This window comes from Oryzias latipes, chromosome 23 (genome assembly GCF_053564925.1).
Source record: "Oryzias latipes strain Hd-rR chromosome 23, Olatipes_Hd-rR_3.1".
Taxonomy (NCBI): Eukaryota; Metazoa; Chordata; class Actinopteri; order Beloniformes; family Adrianichthyidae; genus Oryzias; species Oryzias latipes.
This window is the reverse complement of record NC_136259.1, coordinates 18,782,842-18,794,076: the sequence shown is the minus strand read 5'-3', so window position 1 is coordinate 18,794,076 and position 11,235 is coordinate 18,782,842.

Sequence of the window (11,235 nt, the reverse complement as noted above, 5' to 3'; positions counted from 1 at the left end):
TTTTTTTTTTGTAGCTCTCCCCGTCTCATTGCTTCACAAGCCTTGGGTAAATGAGTTAGCTTTGACAGCTAGTTAGAGATCTAGGGAGAATATGCTGGAAAGTAGGAGTGTTTTTAAAATAAAGCAAAGCGAAGGGACTATTAACTTCCATGATTTATTTTTTTATCACTTCAGGCCTGTTGCTGAAGACTCCAAAATGCCAGTCATTCTGCAGTATTGTCAATCAGATCGTGGAAACTTTGGTAGTCACATGGTGTCCAACACTGATGGGAATGTGTTATCTAAATATCTTAAGATGCAGTCTTAAGTGACTTCTATGTCTTGCTTATCTGTTAAAATAAGGTTCATTTCTGATAAGCACTTTTAAGAGACAATAACTTTCCAAAATCAGATAGCAAAGTAATTCCCATCTAGCCCATCAACTTCACAACATCCCAGCCATTCAGCAATTTTAAAGAGATCTCCAGAGACAACTGTGATAGCTGCTGAAAACTTAGACACGAGTACAACTGTTATTGTAGGACTGAAGGCGAATTGGACTAAAGTTGGATTTTCTTCCTTTTTTTATGATGTCATTATTATTTCACTAAAACTCTTGGATGACAACAAAAGCTTTCCTCTGGTTTTAATCTTTCATAGTCTTACATCAGCTGTCAATGCGCTGCTTCAGCTTCAGGGTAAAATGTAAAGGAATACATGCATTTCTCATGTCTTCTTTTTGACCTGAAGGAAGGTCCTTGAAGGGTTTTACAGTCACGGGCCCATTCCTACATGGATGGTGGCTCCGCTGCCTAACACTGGCACCAGCCTGTAACCTCCAGGAGTAATGAGGGGTTCAGTGTCTTGCCCAAGGACACTTTGACACTTGGTTGGGCAAGGCAGGAACCTAACTAGCGATATTTCCATCTTGTTTTGTCCCACCAGGCTACGCAGTTATCATCATAAATATTTTAAAACAATGTAGAAACTACTATGTGGTTTTGGTAGTTTGCATCATGCAAAGTTCATGAACCAGGCTGATGCTGGAATACTCCTTCTTATGCTGACTAAAAACATACCGCATTGTAATGGTGCCACCTCCATGCCACAGGGTCACCTGGTAGCTTCAGTTTTTCTAGATGAAAGTAATGAGAGCTTAGAATGTCTTTAAAGTACCTTCTGTTGGTAACTCACTCTTGGTGTCTGTCTTTACACACATATCTAACACTTAATGGCCACTTGAAGAGGTGTGGACACAGGGGGTAAAGGAGGAGGAAGACTTAGGAAGAAATGCTTAGCGTTCATTATCAGGTGGATGGAGGGAGGAAAGGAGGTTGTTGAATCTGTTTCCTCATACCACCGAAACATGTCAGCAAAATTGGCAAAATGTAGCCTCATTTGACTCATTTTTTGACCCGATCTGTGCAGTACTCTGCCAACACGTGTGTTTTTAGGTTGCTTATCCAGCTGGCGATGTTGAGTCTCTGGTTACTCACATTATGAGCACTTTGGAGACTGCGGTTCAAAGGGCTAAAATCACATTTGTCAAGCAATCAGCATATGACATTGCAGCGTGTCCCCGTGGAGTTTGTATATGAACTCTCTTTGATCAAATGCATACTTAGGGTGCCAAATATTTGGAGTTGCATTTCTGACAGTTTTTACTGTGAGAACATCAGTACTCGTACATCCAGATCCTTTTTTTTTTATTGTGGATTGTTGATGGATTGTTTTTACTGTAGATTTTATGATGAGCTGGACTTATTGAGCTTCAGGTGTGCAAACATTGACTCTTGGCAGGACCATTTTCACGATCATCCTAAAACTGTTGCCGTTTCATTAAATTACTTTACACCCCGATTGTCCAGCAAACATGCCGCACGTCCTTTCTGTCCTCCATTCCTGCACATGAAGGGGGCTAATCGCCAGTTCGATCTCCTCCTTTTGACCTCTGACCCATCCAACACTAGAATAACAACCTCCATACCAGCCCCCCTACCCCTCAACGCTTTCCCCCCAATTAGAAGGGTGCTTTTCCCCTCACAGATGACAGATGGAGGGTCAGGGGGTTGTCAGACCCCCTTGCTAGTTTCTTCTCCTGCCTACTGAGGGACGAAACAGGAGGATGTCCTTGCCTCAGGGAGTGACAACGGAAAAGCTTTTGAGCTGGAAAGCGAGCTGACATAGATAAATGGCCGTCTGATCGCCGGGCACGAGAGCACGAGAGGGGAGTTTCAAAAAGAGCGAGCAGATGGAAAGTCCAACCTGTTGGAAGGATTAAGGCGGAAAGATTCAACGAGAGAATACTTAAAAGTGAAAGAGCGGAGATGAAAGAAAGTGAGTGAAACCTCCAAAGGCGATGCGGCTGCACCTCAGTGGAGAAGACAACAGCTGTGGAAAAGCAGACAGATTTTAGGGAGGAAGAGGTCAGACACAGAGATAACATGTAAATTGAGGGATTAAATGATCAAAGAAAAACAAATTAGGAGATAGCAGAGAGGAAGAAGACAGATAAGGCAGCGATCACCGTGCTAAAACACTGCAGTGAGCCTTTTTCTTGCGCAGCAATAAAAGCAGAGCTGCAGTCCAATGAATCAAGGCGTTGGGGGCTTTCCTCTCCCTCTGTTGTGTGTTATGTCCAGTGCTAATGGGCAGCAGATGTGGAGGTATTTCACAAGTGTGGCTTTGGAAAACATTCCCGCACATAAATCCAATTAGGTCGGACTCTGAACACAAGTTAGCTGGTGAGCTGGTCCAAGCAGGCCCGCCTGGACGCTTGAAAGTCACAGTTGATTTAAATAATCTAATTTCTCAAATCAGTTAGAGGAAGATGTAGACTTTATTATGCCGATTGAATTTAAGCAAACCAGTTGAATATTGTAGGATTTTTCAGCTATGTGGATTTGTCTGGTTACAAAGCTGCAGTGATTGATAAACTCTGACAGCTTGGTGTTTTGCTGTGAGCGTTTTTCTTTTTCCTAACAGCCAAAAATATATAAGCTAAACCACAGTGGAGAGAGGAGCTCCCACAAGAAATGGACAGAGATTATGCCTAATAGGAGTTTTAAAAGGAAAAACTGGACCGATGGACTCAGTGCCCAGCCAAAAAAGCTTCAGTTCGCCTGACTGGCTGCACAGGAATGAAACAGTGTAAACGGAATAACCAAGCATGAAGAGTACATCAAGGAAACAATCTCAAGGCAGCACAACTTCAGTACAATCCTGTGGGACTCATCTGACTAAACAGTCAGCTGCAATATATTTTCCTGATGGTACAAAGGGCTGTGAGGACACCTACATGGGAGCTGCAGTTTTAGAAAGATATCGATTTTAAGACTAGAAAACTGTGCAGTTTTCTTATTTTTGTTTTTCTGCATTTGTCACTTTTCAGAATGAAGCAGTCCCATTGGCATCTTTGATTTTTAAAAGCTCTAGGTTTCACTTGCAGACACACACATGTTGAATTGCTCACATGTCAAATGGGATTGTTTTCCTTTATTGTCACCCACAGAGATGTTGCAGTTGACATGAAATGTTGCTGACATGCCTGGTTGCACACATTTTCTATTACATTTTTTGAAGAACAAGCCAAAATTTCAGACTTTTTGATGTTTACAAGGAAATGGTTTTGCCAGCTGTTGCAAACAAAATATGAATAAAATAGTAACACAAGCAATCAATCGAGTACAGGTTGTTGTCAAAGTTGAAACTTGCATGTGCACAAACTCATTGGTTGAAAAGGAACTGGTATCTATGAGGAGATAAGTGGCAAAGGTTTAGGCATAAAGCACCTTAAGGGTTGATGAGATGAAGAGTTGCATTCAAGAGTCTACCTGCATATTAAATTAGTGTTTGTGATCATTTAACTAATTAAAATACTCTGTTTTCCATGCTTACAAGCTCTTAAGGTTTTCTCATGATGGAGGACATATATCAAAAAGATTGAGCTCAATGCATTTTGAGTATGTATTTTATTTAAATCCCTGTAAATTGGGAGCAGACAAAAAAAATGCCATTTGACAAAGCTTGTAATTTTTACACAAGATCTGCAATTTGGAGGCCACAAGCTCGCAGACAATTCGATCCACGTACGTTTTTGTTTTCCTTGTCTGAGTTGGCTCAAAACTGTACAACTGGATTGCTCTGATATTGCCATCTTTGTTTTAGCGGTAATGTTAGGTTGAGGTTGTGAAAGGCTGTTAGCTAGCGAGAAAACGCGTAAGCAGATGGGTGATGCGAAGTGGAGGTGGGCTTGATCCTCCTTCCACAACTCAGAGCAACAAAATGTATTTTTAACACTGCCGGTGATGAAATATTAACTAAAAAAGATAAATCTCAAATAGATATATCTTATAGATATATCCTCTATCTCATGTCTTGCATTAGAGAATGCAACTCGCCTGTTTTTTTTTCAAGGCTCTATTGACTGCTTCAGTTTAGTTGACGAACACACCACTTCTTCCTCTCCGTCATGTACCTGGGAGTTCGCAGACACAGCAAGTGTCTGGGCAAAATGTCGTTCATGTTCAAAATAAACGCAGAGGACAACCGTTTTGCTTGGAAAATATAAATTCATAGCAGTTATTGCAGACGGTCGCAAGCAAAACCAGCTATGAACCAGACCGCTCCATTCTAGATACGAATGATTCGATGGCTGATCGAGTGGTGATGTTCGACTGTGTTTTACTTACAAGGCTGGAAGTTAACATAGTCACAGCAACGTTTGTTTTAGCTGAAGCAATCCGTATTTTTGCGTGTTGCAAATAAGACTGGGAGTAACAGGTGTTGTAAATATCACGTCGCTAACGTAAAGCGTGACACAAGCAGTTGCTAAAGCCTGACTGACTCACAGACTTATCGCTGACACTCGTCTCACGTAATATATCTTATAGTTTGGTGCGCCTTACAAATGACATAAGTTCAAAAATGTATCATTCATTGACGCTGAACCTTATAATCAGGTGTGCAGAAAATACAGTATTCAACAAATACATATAGTGTGTCAGAAACTTTTAAGGAATAGATTTAAAGTGTGTAAAACCTTTAAAAGCAACTAAAAGCACAGTTCAGTTGACCCGGAAGCTAATGTCACCTCAGCATTATCAGCACTATGTATGACCTGACCTGGAGTCAGCGTTCTGCATTGACTGCGACTGGATCATGAGCCATTGTTTCTAGAGGACTGCTTGCTTGGTTGTCTGGCACCTCATTCACTGCTAACTGGCTCCACGTGTGTGAAAATGACAGATCTATCACAAGAGCATTCTGCACACCAAGTACACACACTGCATGTGTAAATGCACACCTCGCCACACGCCACAGACAGACACACGTGCTCGCACAAACACTCACTAATCCCCTGCCTTTAGTGGCACAGCAGGAGAGCGGTGGTCTTGTACGGCTTTATTAACTCGGGTGGGACAGGGATAGGGGGTTGTGGGAGGCTGGAATAGGACGTGTGGGGAGTCCCACCAGGTGCTAATAGATTTCCTGCAGCTTTGAAACGTTTACTTGCACTGGTACCCTGGAACAGAGTCGGGTTTCATCTGCGGCAAATTACCCGGACCGAGGTTTGACCTCACTTCAACACACATGCACCCCCTTCAAGACACAAGCCTGCAACACTCTTCAGATTTACCAACCTGCATGCACTTAAGTCTTAAGTCAACCATACATTCACCCTTTACAAATTCAAGCCTCCTCCCTTTGTACGAAACCTTTAACAGTTTAATCTTGTTTAAACATTACCAGCATGCCCGAACTGGTTGGAATAGTTGAGACATACTTTTAAAAGATGTACTTTCTGTAAACTTAGACAACTTCAGATTTAACTGGAACCTCTTGACCTTAACGAGCAAGTTCTACCTGAAATACTGTGTTAGGTGTTTTGACTGCAGACAAAACTGTGTTGATAGAATGGAAGAAATGCAATACCAGGAAGTTCCAGAGGCTTTTTGCAAAGACAAGAAAAAAAAAAAATTCTTTCTTAGTGATGCTTGTGAGATCTAATTGGAATCTGATAAAAATCAAATTGAAAGTGAGCATTAAAGATTAAGATCCTTTCAGACAGCAAATAAAATTAAAACATTATTTATATGGTGTATAACATATTTTTCAAAATTCTAACTTTACTTTATGATTTAGATATTCCATTGTGAAAATACATGTTTAAAAAAAAGTGTTTTCAGGAGCCGTTGAAGTCACCAAGCGTCTGACAGTAATCAGTTTGGCCTGAATCAGATTTTTTTCATGCCACTGTTTTCTGTTGTTATTCTTGGAAGAATAAATATTTTCATCAGTTCTCTGTAGAGTTCACAGCTGGCTTGTCATCACATTTTTTTTTTTTTTGCGCAACTAAAAGGAAATCTTTTAGCTCGGATATAAACGTCACTGTGAATTTCTGTTTAAGTGCATTTATTTATTGCAGTTTAGCATGTTAGATCCATTTGATGAATGGTGTTACACCCACCCCTGATGTATAACACCAATCATGCATCTTCGCAGTGTTTTCAGCCTAATAGTTGTGGATTCCTCAAGAAATATTTGGACTTTCATGAAATTATTCCAATGCCACACACACAGGCTGATTTCAAGCCAACTTTCAGATTTTCCTGGTTATAGCAGCTCCACACTTATAGTTTATATGTTTATAATCTCATCTGACATAGGTGTGTTTACGTTAGCAGTCCAACTGGAATGTGAAAGTCTGCAAATAAGCGGCCCATCATAATTATTAATAATTATGAGGGGTTTATGAGTTTGTTTACCTGTTGTTTACACACCGCATGGGGGTGTGTGTGCTTTCAAGGAGCATGTGCATTTCTCTAGTTGTGAGGTGCAGCTGTAGGGGGATTTAGTCACAGTGGCGTGTCAGAAGATCTTTAAGAGAATTACCTCTCTGTACCAGACCTTCACGCTGTGTTATTACACATGTTAGAATCGCTGACTTGCAGTCATGATCAGACACCTTAAGCTCGCTGAAGAGGATATAAGTCACACTGAGCAAAGCCAAAAGAGTCGGCCTTGGCACATGTTATATAACCGAGTCGTGGTTTGTGAGTTTGTCTGTGCAGCTGTAACTCCCCGCCACCTCAACAAAAACTCAAAAAGTCTAGCCAAGTGACTCATTGTTGGACACTAAACGAATTTGCTTGTCGGACATCCGATAGACAATCAGTCAAACAATATTCACCACAGGGGAGATGAATGATTGATTCATCCTGGATCATTGCTTTGTTCACATATGGCCCTTACCGAAGAAGAAATGACCATTCTTCTCACAAGTTGCCAAAATTCTTACGAGATCTAGATACATTTTTGAAAAGGCGATTTCGCCAATTTTTTCCCCCCTCATTCTAAATTTTTAGCTGAACTTTTAAAATATTTTTTCCACCGGTCTTTCAAGAAGCCTCTCCATCTTTTAAAGGCAACGTTTTGACAGCTCCTTTCTTTTACACCTCCCATCTGTCTGCAGATCTTTAAAAGAGCTCCTGTTTTTCTCTCCTGCTCCGCTCTCCTCTTCCCTGATAAGGGCCACTCATATTTCCTGTCCAGCACAACGTCATACACAACTTTTGTCCATGCAGATGATTTAAAACCCCACATCGAGCCTCAGGTGCTGGTTGCTGCGTGGTTCCCCCAGAGTTTCACTTTCACCATGCCCTAAAAACCATGAAAGACACAAGAAAAGCTACCAGACTGCAACAATTATGACAATCCAAGTACGCTAATGACCAGCAGATGAGTCACAAAACAACACAACTCCCAACAGAGATCAAAACCCTTGTAGATGGAAAGTGCAGGTGGAGGTTATTTGGCATGTTGTTTGTTTTGGGAATATGAGAAGGAGGCTTTAAATTTGAGAAGCCAACTGTGTAAAACAAGGCTGCCTGTCAAAAACAAGTATTTTCAATCAAACGGTCACTTGTTGCTCACAAAAACAGGTCCCACACACAGCAAATAAAACACAAACGAATTTCAAATGGAAGGTTGAATGGAAATCTCTTTTCTGTTTGATTAAGCAGGAAATGCTTCATAAATGTCAGATTTCTATTTTTCTTGCATTCTTCAACAGCTATGGCTGCCTGACAAGGTCATGAAGTTCAAACAACTGCTCTTTTTAAGTACAAAACTATGTTCACACTGACCTTGGTGCCATGCATTTAAGCATCCACTTTTAATGAAAAGTCTTTGTAAATGCACGCAAATGCCAGTTTGGGCTTCTGTCTTCAAAATGATCATGCTTAGGCCTAGCTACACAAGTTTTTAAGTCCGTTTTTGGTCTCCACAAACAAAACAAGCAGTCGTTGAAAGTTAAATTAAGTTGGTAGAGATGTATGGATGACGTCCCAGATAATTCATGAAACTTTTTGAAAATGGATTATGGTGGAGAGATTAATAATTGTGGTTTATCCCCGGCCGGAATTCTACAACTCCAAGTCTTTCATACATTGCAATAGAACTATGAAAGAAATAGCATGGAGGAAGATTTGCACCGCTTCAACATTTCGCATTAAGTCTCTTCCAAATGTAGATGACGGACATACGCTAGTAAACAGTGGAAAAAGAAAAGGAGGTCCCCTCCCTGCTTGTCCAATGTGAACACTATGCGATCAATGGACATTGAACACGTGTCATATGGTGTTAAGGTGGCATAATACTCCGGCCAAGAACCGACTGGGTAAAAACCAAACCAAAAAACAGATTTTTGCCTGCTTAACTTAAATTTATAATCGTCTGATCAGAATGATTGCTTCTATAATTCTTGTAAATGCCCACGGCACATTTCTAACCAATCTCTTTAGTCTTCTGATAATCCATCAATTTCCACTGCAGAAAACCGCATCAGGGTTAATTTGTAAGCCAACTAAGACCCTAATGTACAGGTGGACCAAGGTTTCCTTGTAGGATCTGCTCTAGAGATTAGGCGGGCCTTCAGATCTGCCCAACCAAAGTGGGTGATCGAAAGAAACAAAGCAAAAGAAGCCCTGGAGTGGATGTGCTCCAAATCCCCTAATCCAGTCTTTAATCCTGGTAGCCAACAAGGAAGGTATTTGGTCATGCTGCTACTTTGGCATGACCCTATGACCTGACCATGAAAAACATCTTCTGGCCCCAGAGTGGACACTCTTCACAGTAGGTCAATGAGCTGGTTTAGTGGTCAATGGAAAAGCCTAACTGAAACACGCTCAAGAGACACAACCACTGAGCCTAATTACTTCTTGTGCTTCCTGTTCCTTTTAGCGCATACTCTTGTCAAGTTGGCCTTCAGCTCATGATCACAACGGGTGGAACAAGGACAGCTTGCATTCAAATTATATATACATAATTATATATACGCTTTATGTAAAGGTAGATTTGGCACAAAAGATAGTAGAAAAGTACAACTGTGCTGATAGCAGCAACTCAAAGTCTTGATAAAATACACATATCCGATGTATTTTAAAAAGATTCTTGCAATACCATGTGGGAGTCATTGAGAACAGAAAGCAAAATCAATCAGTGGCAGTAGACTGTGTTGGTTTAATCGACACAGTGTCAGGAGCTGTTCATGCATAACGAAACACACTTTACTTTAACTGTAGCCTCCATCATTGTAATCTAATATCCAAAGAACTAAGAAGTATGTGAAGAGTTGGATGTAGTTGAGAGTTGACCCCGAGGGAATAGACCTTCTGAATAAGAGAGGCATGAAGGGAGGAGCAAAAAGAAATCTTTGAGGAAGAGAAAACTACACTAAACATATCAATCTGAGCTTCCTTTAAACTCGTTTCCCAAGAGCCTCACAAGTATCACAAAGGGTTTGTGGCAGCAGTTATGATTGGGTTTTGAACTCTTGCCAAAGAAATGCCTGTACGAGGTGTGTGAATTCTAAAGAGAAGGTGATGAACTTTATTTTGGTCTGAGGTGGTAACAGATACCTTAAGACAGCTCCAGTTCCAATCACAACAAATTAATTACACGAGATGAAAGAAAAAAATGTGGAAACAAAACAAAACTTCAGCAATGCAGTGACGGTTCTATTCCCACTTTTTGATCTCATTTTAAGCTCAAAGCAACTGAGAATGTCCCTACTGGGTTCTTCATGGGGATGTGATGGTCAGGTGGGATCGTCTGTGGGCACAAAAGACGGTTCCGTTTGGGGCCACATAGTCTTCTGTAACATTAAACCGGCGTCCTTGGAAGATTGCTTCATGGAAAAAGGGAAGGGGGATGAAGAAACCATATCTTCTTCATCTGGAATGTCAAGGAATGCTTGCATAAGCAGTAAAGAGAGGAAAGAGAAGGACGGGGTTTGGAGAGGTGGACATGTATAAAACCTGGAGGTGAGCTACAGTATGTGACCCTTCCTGGGTCCCATTTTGATAGGACCTTTCATTCTGATGCACCGTCTCCACCGCCTTTGGAAACCACATTTTGAAAAAACAAATCAACCGGTGTAATGAGAAGACAGTTAATACTTACAAATCTAATTACTTGCATAATAAACTTTTCGTATTTGTTCAAGAGGCTGTTTACACCGGGGAATCCAGGCAAGATAGAGAAGGACACAAGCCCACAAACTTAAAATAACAATCAGAAGTAGAGCAGGAATGACCTCTCAGTGTAAACCAATGGGTCGTCTTGTTGCCAGACGTGAAATGCAGAGCCACCAGCAGGAAATCCACCGTGTGCTGTTGACATCGCAACTCCTCCATGACTGACAAGAAATAACACTGTTGGAGGGGATGAGTTGGGGAGAGGAAAAAAAAAAGATGTCACAGTAGCCTAATCTGTCATGTGATTTTCATTAAAAAAGCGTATTAAAACTAAGAATAATATTAGTAAATAAAATATTACTGTTAATTTCATTCTAGAAATGGTCATAGCTAACGGTGTGATCAAATTCCGTCACAAATCTCAATCTAGACTGGGTTCAGTGCAGTTATTAACCCTTGTGCTATCTTAGGCACTTTAACATTGGGAGTTGGGTCATCTAGACCCACTAGACAGTGCGCTGAACCTTTTTTCTTCAATGATTTGTGATCTTCATTGGTTCCCATGGATTACATGAACTCCTCTCCACCTTTATCCACCTTTGTCTTGGTAGGGAGAACATGTCAATGTAAGGGTGGGGTCATCTAAGATAGCACAAGGGCTTTTTGAACAAATAATAGAAACTGAAAGATTTTAAGTATTCTGCATGAACACAGGGCAGAACTGAGGTTGGATTTAACACCCACAATAAAATGGAAAAAATAAGCCTGTTTTTTGGGG